Source organism: Myiozetetes cayanensis, unplaced genomic scaffold, assembly GCF_022539395.1.
Source record: "Myiozetetes cayanensis isolate MyiCay16 unplaced genomic scaffold, myiCay2020 scf4, whole genome shotgun sequence".
Classification (NCBI taxonomy): Eukaryota; Metazoa; Chordata; class Aves; order Passeriformes; family Tyrannidae; genus Myiozetetes; species Myiozetetes cayanensis.
In genome coordinates this window covers 18524545-18538352 of record NW_026087631.1, presented here as the reverse complement: position 1 = coordinate 18538352, position 13808 = coordinate 18524545, and positions in this window count along the sequence as shown.

Here is a 13808-nt window from a genome sequence, read left to right as displayed (position 1 = left end):
CGTTTAACATCCTGCTTTGCAGAGGCTGCTGAGCTTTTTGGGCTGGAAGACAGCTTGAAGAAAACAGAAGTTTTATATCAGCCTGCACCTCAGGAAGTCTCCCATCATCCCCATATCACCATTGGTGAAACAGAGCTCAAATCAGTCCAACAGTTCAATTACCTGGGAAGCATCATCTCCTCAGATGGTAAGATTGATGCAGAAATAGACAACAGGTTAGCTAAGGCGTACAGAGCTTTCGGTAAACTCCATAAAAGAGTGTGGCAAAACAAACACCTGAAGAACAGTACAAAGATCAGCATTTACAGAGCCATTGTACTGTCTGCTCTTTTATATGGTTCTGAATCATGGGCCATTTACCGCCACCACTTGCGTCTCTTAGAACGCTTCCATCAGCGCTGCCTCCGCACAATTCTGAACATCCACTGGACTGACTATGTGACCAACACGTCTGTCCTTGAACAGGCAGCAGTCACGAGCATTGAGGCCATGCTGCTGAGAACACAGCTGCGCTGGGCAGGGCACGTCTCCAGGATGCAGGACTGCCGCCTCCCTAAGATCGTGCTCTATGGGGAACTTGCCACTGGCTACCGCAAGAGAGGAGCCCCGAAGAGGAGATCCAAGGACTGCCTGAAACAATCCCTCAGCCTTGGCCATATTGATCACCACCATTGGTCTACCCTGGCCTCCAATTGGGAGGCCTGGAGACACACCATCTATAACGCTGCTGCTGCTTTTGAGAACACCCACAGGATCACTCTCGAGGAGAAAAGACAACGCAGAAAGAATCGCGTCTCGTCGATATCACCTGGGGAGTCTTTCTGCTGTGCCTTCTGCAACTGGACTTGTCTATCTCGCATTGGCCTTTTTAGCCATCAGCGCGCTTGTAGCAAGCGTGGGTAGAGCCCTTCTCAAATCTTCGTTCGCGAAGCCTAGCCATGATGATGAGGCAGCACAACCCTCAAATTTGCTACTTGAATTGTACCAACATCATTTTGGGAACCTCGATGCCAAGCATGACGATGCTACTTCAAGGCAGAGATCCTACAGGAAGATATTGCAGAAACTCTTACAGGGATTATTGAGAGGCAGTGCATTGCACAGTCTGCCAAAACACATGCCTGTTTCTTCCCACACTAGCTTGGAGAAGGCGGCAAAGCAGCAGGGACGTGCATTTCCCCATGCTGGCAAATCCTATGTAGCCTGTTTTGTACTATTCACACTTTCTTGTTCCCCTGCATGTCTTGAATAGGATTAACAAATGGAGTCTTTCCTTTATGCTCCAGTGAACTTTACTAAGACACTCAGAAACTGCGTCAGAAGTCTTAAATAGTATTTCTCGTTAGTGGTTCACTTGGCATCGTAATTTCTTGTCTTCACAGAGGCACTGACACTTTGTCGGTGACAATTCTTGCTCTGTATCACCATCAGTGTGTGTGACATATTAACTTTCAGGCAACCTAGAGGTTTTATTTGCTGAAAACAGATCTCTTTAAATATTGACCTCTCTAAACATTAAACATTATGGACAAACATCCCAGAATTGATGATGTAGGGATTGCAAAATAAATTACTGTTTAAACCATGGAATGTGCAACATGACAATTCAGAGCAGCTGTCAGGGCCGCCTCTGGCTGCCCTCCGTAGGTGGGTATCCTCACCAGCTGTGATACTGATGCTAACAGTGGTTTCAGACTTATTCCAGGAAGCATTATTATCAAATAAGCATACTGATTAATTGCTTTAATGACTTCAAATCAATCTTTTATTGTCTGTCCTCTGATTTGTGGAGTTATTGCTAAATAAAGTGACCTTGGTCATTTGGGCACATCAAAAATGAAAGTATATAACTCAAGAGGTTTAAAACTTCAGTAGTGAGTCTTATATCTCAGTAATTTCCTCTCCAGGTAAAAAAGTATTAGTCAGTTCTTTGAGAATTCCAGTCACTTCAGCATTTGTGTCTGTATTGCCTCAGGGATCTTGCCCAAGTCCAGTTTCAAGTTCTGTGAATCAAGCACCTTGCCTGAAGAAGAGAGCACAAATTCTAAGCCGCTATCACTCCCTCTGAATTTTCCTGCCTTGTCTGTCTCTTTTTCAGTACCTTTCAAAAAGAGGAAACAGCTGTTCTCTGGCAAGCCTCAGAACAGTGCCGTAACAATGCCATAGCCAATGCTATACAGCAGATATTTTTACTTCAGCTGAGAAACAATCCTTTTGCAAGCAAGCTTACCTATAACCCAGTGGGAAGAATTTTAACAAGAGAAGAACTTGCAAGACCGTACCCAGCCTGCACTTACTGCAGTATGGAAAACTGATGGCCTGTCTTTATGAGAGAGAGAGGGAGGTAAACCATCCTCCTACACAGAATTTTGGGTGAGTCGAGAAGCTAAACTTTGAAGGAAACCTCCTGATTTTTCCCACTTACTGTGCTGCAGAGAGGCCTTGAAGCATATTATCTGGATTAACTGCAGGTCAACCTAACACAGAAGATGTGCCCCTGAAATGTTCCAGCCACTAATGAGTCTTCTGTTTATAGGTCAGACCAGAATCAGTCTGAAGTAAAACCTACTGAAATTAATATATTGTGGAATACCCAGTCCTGATCATCAATTGTTCTATTTCATAGTTCCACTCTTACTGTGTTACCCTACCTGTCAATATATGCACAGGCCCAAATGATCTTCTGATATTCAGTTACCATTTTAGCTGGAATATCACCTTTGGTAAGTGTTGACTAATTCATAGTTTTTCTGGAAAATAAAAAAAACAACAAACACCAAAGCGAAACAAAGAAATGGTCTCTGGTTCAAAACAGAAATGTAACTTGTCTAATGCCTTTTCTTCCACTACTGCAAAGCATGGGAGGGAAACACTGGGCTTCCAGCCACAGGCAGGATTAAAGCTCAGGTGACTTAGGTCACTGTTACTTCATTGAATTCAGTGGACAAAATAATTACACATTCTAGAGAAAAATGTGGGAAAAAAAGGTATTTTGCTATAAGTACTGACTGTAAGTTCAAAATTTAAATGTAGGCTTTTAGTGACCACAATAAGAATACTGCACCAGAATAAATAACAAAATTCACCCAGTTATTTTCTGCTCTTCATTTCAAGCCTCCAGCTCTACTTACATTAACAACAGCAGGCTGGAATTATTGCTGGTGCCATAGGAAACAACAGCTTTATCCCACAGAGCTCCACAGATTGTGAGCCAAACCCCTACACTTTGGTCTTCCCTTTGGATGCCAGATGTTTCTGTGTGTATCCCTCCATCTATCTACATGCATACCTTCTCAACTCAGGCAGCATTTGGAAATTATTTCTGCCTCAAAGTTTATATTTTTTTCTTCCTGTTTAAGGAATCTGGCATTGATCTGCTTTAAATTAAGAACATGGGTCATACCTCATAATTTTAAGGAAGTTTATCCTTGCCTGCATTCTGACTAACGGTATTCCCCTCAGCAGAAGCTGCATATTAGTTCTCCATCTAAAGATTCACATTTGTATCTTAGGTTTCCAGATCCTATTTCTAAATGAAGATTGCTATGTTGTAAAAGAATCCACCTGGAAGAACCTCCATTTGGGAAAGAGATCCCTCCTTGGCACCTGCAGTTACTTAGATGCCTTTCCCATTCCCGATTTTACAAAGATCCTTGGCTTCTATTCATCTCTTTGCATTACCAGTGTTGCTGGGTCTTGGCATGTCAGGGAATTTCTTTCTTTTCCCAGTGACCACAGAATTGAAGACCTTTCTACCAAGTACACCTGGAAGCAGGCAAGTGGACTGCTCTAATATAAATATTGTTTAGTATACATAAACTGGAATTTTACCAGGACTAGTTGAATTTTAAAATGTAAGTGGAAGATTACAGTCAGCTGAACTGATCTGGGATGACCTACAGATAAAGACACAGGTTAATTAAGCTGTAAATCTACGCAGAATGACATAGCAATGACTGTCTGGAGAGAACTGTTGATCTAACTTTAAGTAACTGCTGAAAACATAACAATTCTAATATAGACGTGCCCTTCCAAAGGGCATTAACTGTTATACATAAGATGCCAGATGACTGAAAAAAAACATCCCCAGATTGTTGTATGTGATCGTGAAGCAGTTTATCCTGTAAAAAAACCCCCAACTTTCCCACAAAGAGGTAGGACACAAAGTCTTGGATTTCATTTTCTCAAGAGAATTTGGACTCCCAGCAGCCTCTGAGCAGACTGAGCAGTGGTGTTGCTCTTGAGTCTGGCAGATATTAGATGAGGTAATTTTCCTGCCATCACTGCTGAAAGTTAAAATCCAATAAAATTTAGAACAAAAACAGTAGATAAATTGGCAGCTTTGGTCTATGTACCCTTCAATCTATACAAGTCCGAGTATTCAATTTTGCACTTGTGTTTGCACATCTCAAGATAATTGCTCCACTTCAGTTGCAATGCTCTTTAGTTAATCACTGCCTGCAATGTTTTCTGTAATACACATCCATGACACTATACAATGCACATGATTATAAACTTATATGTATGAAAAATATTTTCTTTGTGTATGCGAGGGAGACTCTTGATTTCCTACTGACTCTTAAAAAAATTGCTTCTCTTTCTTTGACTCCATCTCTGCTCTCTGCACTTCACACTTGAAAAGGTTTCTCTGCAGGACTAACAAATTCAGTGCAACCACTCATGGAGAACAAGCAAAACACCTCAGAAGCTGTCCAGCATTTCACCAATATTGAATAGTTTAAAATCTTCCTGTAGTTAAAGTCAGAGATAAGCTTACATAACTTAATGGAACTGCGACATCACACAAAAAAATACTTTGTCTAAGCCTGACTTATCTAATGCTTTCTGCTGGTAATGCTGAAGAGTCAGGCTGAGTTTGTGACACAAAGTGCATTCAGAATTTTAAAAAGGAATCAACACAAACTCAAATCCTTATTCTTCCAGGTAAGAAAATCACTCAACTTGGGGATTATTTGGCAGAACTTAAAATGTATCAAATCTGACTGAAGAGCTAGAAACTCAGGGTCTTGCTAATGCCTTTAAGAGGGAAAAATACTCAAGATGAATATGATGATGACTGCAAATGCTTCATGATTTTGAATAAAAATGGCACCAATGAACTGACACAGCTAAGAAATGCTTTCCTGAGACACACTGCTGCACTGCTGGACTGCCTGATGGTCAAATCTCAGACCATAAACTTTCCTCTGCCTTACAAAGAGCATTCAATTTTTAAGAGTTTATGTGTCCAGCTTTCTAGCTCCAAAGGCTGTTGAAGCATTTCAGTTTTGTTTTTCGCACATTGTCAAAAGATTTTTTGTTTTGGCTTGTGTGTTTTCAAAGACAGAAGAGAAATGTTTACAAAGGCACTATTCATGTCAGTATTTAACTGCTGATGGACTACTCTTCTGTGTGATGATGAAAGCTGCTGAATTGTAGCTTTGGCTGGAAGGAGCTGATAGTGAAATTAAACACCTCTTCCTCAATCCCAAATATCTGCAAATCTAAAGGGTCTTTTGTTGAAAGATTACTGAGTTTCAGAAAACTAGGCAAGCAAGAAAAATAATTATGTTTTCCAGTTCTCTCCTTGTACTTATTGCTACAGAGTCCAGCTCTGACCCTTGCACTCAGATATTTCCACCATGCTCGTCCGCATGCCATCTGACAAAGAGGTTGTTAGTTTCTGTTAGGTGTTTTGTTTCCTCTGACACCAGTTCAATGAAAGAAGGACAAAGTTAAAAATGCTGGCTGTTCTTACATTTAAAAATCCTATGGTAGAAAAAAAGAAAAGTTGAAGAAATAGCCCATGTTAAGTAATAAGACCTTGTTTTCTGTAAAGGAAAAAAAACAACAAAACCCCAAAAAACCAAACAGACAAAAACCCAGACAAAGTAGGCACTTATTTTAGGGTTTATATCTTCTAACAGAAAGGGATACATTTTTAAGTAGTATTTACACAGAATTATCTACTACAAGTAATTGCTCAAACTTTCCATGAAACTTTTACCTTTTTCTAATATTTTGAGCTTTCATTTTAAAATGGGTCTTGAGAAGGCTCAGGGGGGACTTCATCACTCTACGACTACCTGAAAGGAGGTCATAGTGAGATGGGGGATGGACTCTTTTATCATTCCTATAGTAGAGGACAGAAGAAAATGACCTTAAGCTGGGACAAGGGAGATCCAGATTAGAAAAAAATTTCACTGGTCAGGTGGTCAGACATTGGAATAGGCTGTCCAGGAAGGTGGTGGAGTCACCATCTCTGGAGATGTTTAAGATGTTTCTGGATCTGGCACTGGATGATGTGCTTTAGGTTACAGTGGTAGTGCTGGGTTGACAGGTAGACTGGATGATCGTAAAAGTCTCTTCCAACCTTAATGATTCTATTATTCTATGAAAACACTCACCTGAGTGTTGTAAGATAAACATGCTGGACTTTGTGTTTCAAAGAGATGGAAACAACTTGGCCTTTATGTGGGCCAAGATACTTAGAAGTGTTTCCGTTTTAGAGATGGGCTTTTTGATTGCTCATACAGCAAGTGAAACAGAGTCAGGCCTAATATTCTACCCTACAAGAATATACCAAGATTGAAGGATCTACATCTACATTAGCATTTCAATTGTTTCTTTGGTATGAGACCATTTATCTAATTTAATGTTTCCAAATATTCTGACATGTCAAATAAATGTTGAATAATTGAATCAACAGAAATATAAACATGATTATTTTAAAAAAGACAAAAAGACAGCAAAAAGGTGAGAGAAGCAGCAAAAAGAGAATAACAAGCTGATCATAAATATGCATTTCCTATCGAGAATTTTAACAAAAACTAGTGTGATTCTGTTCTCTGAGTGCCCAAACTTAAACCAGTAAATCTTATAAAGCAGAACAGTTTTAAATGCTTTCAGAGGAAAACCAGAAAAATGGTCCTGCCAAAATAAAATGAGAACTTTACCGGAAGCTATGCAGCCATCACTTTGGTAGTGCCTGTGCACATAAAGTATGCCAAGACAAAATAAAAAAATCAACCCCATAAAACTTCTTAAGAATTCAGAAAGGAAATTTTCCCCTCTGTATACAAGGAAGCCTCTTCCAGCCCTACCTCCTTAAATGCTAATGCCTTACAATCCTCACTTTCTACTCTACATACATTTTAGTCTTATATATACATATCTAAATGCTTACATATAAACACCAAAAACATTCTTTCAATTTCAGTTTTCCCCAAGATTTTTGGAATTCAGGCTATTACAAAACTTGGTTTCTAGGTTGCTACAGGAAAAGACCATTCTAACATTAGAAACACACCACCTAACTCAGTACAACAGCCTTAAGAATTCACAGTAAACTGCACAAAATGGCTTCAGAAATGCATACCTGTTTTATCAGCACAATGTGGGTTGTGTTACGAGCATTACATTATGTTACATGGACCTATTCTGTGGTGTTTTCAGCACAGCAGTAGCTGTGGTCAGGTGAGCAAGGCTGTCTTAGCACTTCATCCAAATTCTCCTAGTCTCTTTTTGCCAGGAAATATGATTTCCTTCTTTCCCATGTCTGTTCCAGTTCTGTTTCTAGAACTACTTAAGAGTTGATCAAAGTTATCCTTCTGGACAGCTATTTTCACCTTCATCATGGCAGACATAGACACACAGTGGGTAGACATAAACCACAAGCTGATCTGAACTACTTTTATTTGTCATTATGTGTATTTTCACTCTGCCGTGCACAGTGCTAAATGTTACTCCAAGGAGCAAAGCTCGAGTGGAAAAATACCCTACTATTTTGTCCAGGAGCAGTGAGTGGAGGTTATCAGAACACCACAACCTCTGGTAGCTTTGAGCAAGTCGTTCTTCTTTCTTTGCCTAAGGCTTTTGTCTCAGCAACTGTATAGTAATTCTTACTTTTTCCCAGAATTTTCTCTCTTTTTATCTTCAGAAACTGTAAGATCCCAATACAGGAAACTCCTTACTGTGTCTTTGGCTGGAACCAGAATGAGAAAACTCTGTCTCATCTTCAACTTTCTATGCACTCTGTTGGAATGACACTAAAGTAAGTACTAAAAAATTTTAGCCAGTTGTGTTGAGACCATTCAAACTAACATTTCTTTTAGCTGTTTTCAGCATTTTTTTTTTCCATTGTGCAAGGTGGTAGTTTGAAATGTGTTATTGCTAAATTAGTTTTACAGTTCCTGTATAAACATACCTAAGCACCATCTAAACAGCTAAACCACTGTTTTTTGTGAGGTGCCTGGCTAGGGGGAATTTCCAATAAGAACTGACGTAATCTGCTTGTGAAACAGACAGACGGTGTCAACTGTGTCATCCCTGGGCTGCATTGCAAAGGCATATCTTTGTGTCAACAAGGTGATGTGACCTGATGAGGTGATGTCCTCAGCATTGATGCAAAAGTACTGGCAAGCTGGGAGAACTACAGCTGGCAAAACTAGAGGTAAACGTTGTGACTTTTGGTTGGGATCAGATGATGGGAACAGACACCTCACTTTAGACAACCAAAAGAAAACAAGTTTCAAATAGACAATGTTTTTGACATAACCTCTACATCTAGAGAAAAGCAAAACCTAACACACATTCTGACTGAAGGCCAAACACTGAGCCTTGGCTCTGTATGCCTAACTTTCATTGTAATCAGCAGGAACTCTCTGTATGTCGAAGGTCAGAACTGAACTTCAGCTTGAGCTCAGGTCAATATAACCATTTGATTTCACCATCTCCACCTGAGTGTAATAAAGTAGAACTCAAGCTATCATATCACTGACTAATGGATTTTGTGTTTAAGCAAAGATACAGAACTTAAAATTAATGTCAGTCTAAGGAAATGAAGGTCAGTGGAAACCAAGTCAGTGCTTTACTGTACAAAATATAATAAACCCAGACACTTACCAAAGTGTAGCTTAAATATTCTGAGCACAAGAAAATATCTCTGAAGGAATAAGAGACATACTAAGAAACCAGACATTAAAGCTGCAGGAGAAGAAACTGATGGGCGGATTTAAGCCAAGCATGTCACTTCAGCTACAGTGCACAAGTTTAAAGAACAGCAAGCAATCTGAGAACTGAACACTTCCAGCTGGATTCCAATAAAAAAGTACAAAACCAGTCAACCAGTCCTCCAGCCCTTTTTCCACTGAAGAGAGAAGTATTTTCTCTTTTGAGATGCCTACTGCCTTGAATTTGCTTTACACTGTCTACTTCCTCCGTGCCTGCCATGACATTAGTGAGTTTTCTCCTTCCAGAACATCACAGTTTTCATTCCACTCTCTGTCTTAGCTGTCCCTTAGCAATGTGACTGAATGAAGTGCAGGCTCTGACACATAGCATGAGTTAAACCTGCAGGCTCTCTGCTCTTAGCAATGCAGGATATGAAGTACAGGGCAATTCTAACCCTTCCAGCAGAAGCACACAGGACACCTGCTCAAGTGCTGGTCACCCTTCTGTGCATCCTGTGAAGGCAGACAAACATGAAATGCTATTTTAAATTTAGTTCTTGAACAACTAATTCTCATCTCCCACATACAGTCTGTACATAGAGACTCAGATACAGTTGTTGGGACTTGGTTTATATACACATAGATACAGTTGGCTGCATACTTGTCCTAAACTGGCACTTCTCTCACTGTAATTATCTTTATTTAAAAAAAAAAAAAATATTTAAAGAATCTTTCTCACACATTTGGGATGCAGTATTTGATTAGATTATATTCTTAGAACAAGAAAAATTCTCTCTCAGAACCCTCACAATTTGCCTTTCTGTGACTAATCAGTTTAACCAAGTTTATGTATTTAGAAAGTAAATCATATTTAGAAAGTAGAAAATTAGTAGAGCCAAGGCAAAATGTTAAATTAATCTGAAGTGTTTGCATATTATGAAACAGTTTTTAAATTTCTGTGGAGTGGAAATTATGTATTACAGTGTGACATAATATGTTCTCTGTTTTAAATGGTATTACAATTTAAAATATTTTACTACTGAAATAGAGAACCACTCAGATCTTAAGCAAATCAGTCTTAGAGTAGGAGCCAATTGTAATTATAATGTCTTCCATCTGCTACTGTGCAAGGTACCAGGAGAGCCTTTCCTGTTGGCTGCTAGGATTTATGTTACACTTCACCTTGGCTGTTCTGGCAATGCAGGGCATGATTCCACTCCTCTACTCCATCATACTCACAATAGTGTGATGATACATGATCAATAATGGCACAACATTTCTCCCAGGGCTCCTCCAGAAGGTGTCAGGCATTTTGTTTGCACAGACAGCAGATCTGCCTCTTGAATTCCTTCTTCTTGCTTCCCTTAGCAGTCTAAGACTTTTGAGATTTTGGTCCAAAGAATTAAAAGGGCTCCCAAGTAAAGGTCTTGCAGATTATGGTGACTTTTCATTATGAAAAGACAACTTTTTTGTTATCTCAATATTCTCCTCCTTCAATGCCCTAATTGTATCCTCAGCATCCTAACTATTTGATTTAAAGGAAGGAACTGGATTTAACGCTTGCAAGTGTGACGTCACTAAGGAAACAATCCTCTAACATGAAAATGCCTGTTAGCCTTGACATAAGCACCATGGACTAGGAGAGAGACGCAAGACAAATAATCTTGTCAATTTGGTACATTTATTAAGAAGGTTTAACCCCTAAAAAGAAATATAGTTTGAAGATGTTTGAAAATAGTATGGTAGAAGAGTGGAAGAAAAATCTATAAACTCATATATCGTCCATACTGAATGTGTTACTTTGCCTATGCATTTAAATGTCCCACTCTTGCTTCATTACAGTTTCATCACAAAATTAAATTCACTCTCCTGAATGTAGCCCATATTGCATACAAAATATCACTAGGGCAGGAGGGAGTGAGGGTGAGAGAGAGAGAACATAACATAGAAAGTCAGGAAGAAAAAGGAGTAAAAACAAAATGGAAAGAGAGGAGGAAATAAAATCAGATTAAGAGTACACTTTAAAATGCCTGGGTTATTTTCCCTACTTTTACTCTTGAGTGTTATTACTGGCCAGAATCCAGCAAAGAAGACACCTTTGACTTCAGAAGACCTTGAACCATAGTGAAAAATAAAGCTGCAGGCCAAATAGTGTTCTTTGGTGAGTAGTAATGCTACTTACTGAAGTAAGGCAAAGAGTGGGAAAAAATAGTATCTAATCAGAACTTTGGGGGAAAAATTGTGTCTGTGTGGAAAAAGGTAATTTCCAAGTTGAAATCTAACCAGGAAAGAGGCTTGAAATAGTGGAAAACAGTAAACAAATTCCTGTGAGATGACCTAACAGTGTGCCCTGCAATGAAAAGGAATTGGAAAATAAAGAAAACAAGGGGTTTGGAGCCAGAACATCACAAAAACAGTCACAGAGTCTTGGATCCCAGATAGCCCACACACTTCTGGTGCTAGGCACCTCTTGGAAGAACAGTCTGTCTCCTGTTAGACTCATGAGAATTCACAGGAATTTATAAATCACAGCTGCCTGTGCTGAAGGGGATCTAAGAGATATAAAGAGCATTACTGCATTGGTGCTGCCCTTTCCAAATGCACAACCTCAAAAACTCACCATTACATCACTGGGATACAAAGACATTAACACCACTCAATCCCGTTCTACTTCTGTGGGGATCAGTAGTAAAACTCAAGATTTATTACAGAAGAACTGATCTGAAAAGCTTTTCTGAAAATTGATATTTTCTTACTTTGCAAATTTGCTATTAAATTTTCTATCCCTTTTTATTGCGCTGTTTTTATCTTTTTTCTTTTCTTTTCTTTTTATTTTTTTATTTTTTCTTCAGGGTGATATTACCTTTCTATAAAAGAATTTCACCTCCATCAAGAATTTCCCTGTAAACCAGCGAATTGCCATCCTATACACAAATTTCTTCTGGGATCAAATACTATGTGCTCATTATCTCCATACAAGGAAGAGGTAGTATCTGCTTGAAACTTGTCCATCTTTCTTAATTGTACTAGCTGGTCTAGTAACTCTTGCAGAAAAGAATTTTTTCTTTTGTATGGGTCTCTGGGGCATTATTCTTACTAATTTATTAACTATAAAAAGGGGTTATAAGATCCACCCCATCAAAAAGACCCCCCATCATGATTTTCTGTAAGTTAATAACCTTCCCTGTGCCTCATCTGGACTTGTGATGCCAAAGGATGAGTCCATGGAGACTACTGACATATCTGGAAGATACAGTGGTAATATGAGGAGTTAGCTAAGAAGTCATCTGACCTGTGAGATCCTGTGTCAACACACAGGTAGCTAGTAAAGACTCTGCTTAGGAGAAATGTTAACAGAGATGCAGCATCCTAAAAACATTTCAGAGCCCAGTGTGTACCCCAGGACACAGTGCTCCAGTGAGTGTGCTGCAACAGATCTCTATCAACCAGATCTCTATCAACCCATGATTCATTCAAGTAAGGTGGCAATCCTGGCTCCTATAACCTATGGCATCCCCACCCTAGCAGTCAAGGCCCTGTACTTTGGCCCCTAATAGGAACTTCATGTGCTTATTAAACAAAAATAAATCGCTTCTCAGCACTCTTAATGTTTGGTATAAGCTATTTGCATCACAATAACCTGAGAAGTAATAACACTGAGAAGTCAGCACTGCTTCAAAGTGCTAAATCATTGCCCTTTAACCAGTCGATAATTCCAGATGTTTCTGGGTATGCTTTCACCAGAGTCCTCAAGGGAATCTTGCATGTGGGAATCTTATGTTCTCTTAAGAACCAAAGACTGTGAGTTGATTGAAGATTTCTATAAAATTTTTGAGACCTGGTTTGTGTAACCAATTCTGGTCTCAGAATCTCATGACTACTGCCAGTAGGACTGCTTGATCCAAGGTCATCATCTTTCCTTCTTTCCTGCATGCTCCTTCATACAAGGCTATTTAAATTCTCTTGTTTAAATAAAGAGAATAATTTCCATGAACCCAGAATGTGGCATGGTACATAGGAATACCTGTTTGCTAAATTAATGTGCTGTTGTTTTTCATTAGTGTCATGAAGCTGCTTTCAAGCCTGCATTTATTTAACAACAAAGTCATGGCATCTGTTTAGAGGGTTAAAACAACCACTATTAGTTCCAAGTTGTCATGTTGATGCGTTTTAGTACAACTTCAAAATGTTTTCTTTCTTTCCATCCTAAATCTGATGGAGGAGATTGAAATGGTTGCTGCTTCACTGTTTATGGAGTGTGATCATATTGGCACACTTTCTACCTTGCACCAGGAACAGCTGAAAGTATGTGTAGCTCCTCATGAATTCTGGTGATTTATTAATCTTCATGTAACAAATCTAGCACTAATTTCAGTGTACCTCGCTGTGCGAAGCTGCAGACTGTGGTGGCTCAGAAGGACCTTCAGCCTTCTTTGAGACTCCAGCCTTTGAAAGATGTATGGTCAGCGGAAGGTAACAACTTCTTGCCCTGTACATTTTAAACCACAGGTGAGTCTTGGTCCTGATTGCTCCTCACTGAACTGTACAAATGTCTTCACACAGTTAATCCCAGCGAGCCTGCAGTCCATGGCAAAGCCTGAGCTTTGGAGTCTCTCTGTCATATAGTATCTCTGACTCTCAATAGAGCTTGCAAATCCAAGCTAGTGGCACTGTGAAAATGCAGTTATTTGCCATTGCTTGAGTTTTTTCAAGTTTTTCAAGTTTGTTTTTTTTTTTTTTTCCTTCAAGTAAATGCCTTATAATTAAGGTAAATGTTTAATGTTACAGTGACTCCATGACTCACGCATCTACTTGGGATCCTGTTACTAGCTGTTCTGCAGGTATAAATAAAGGAAT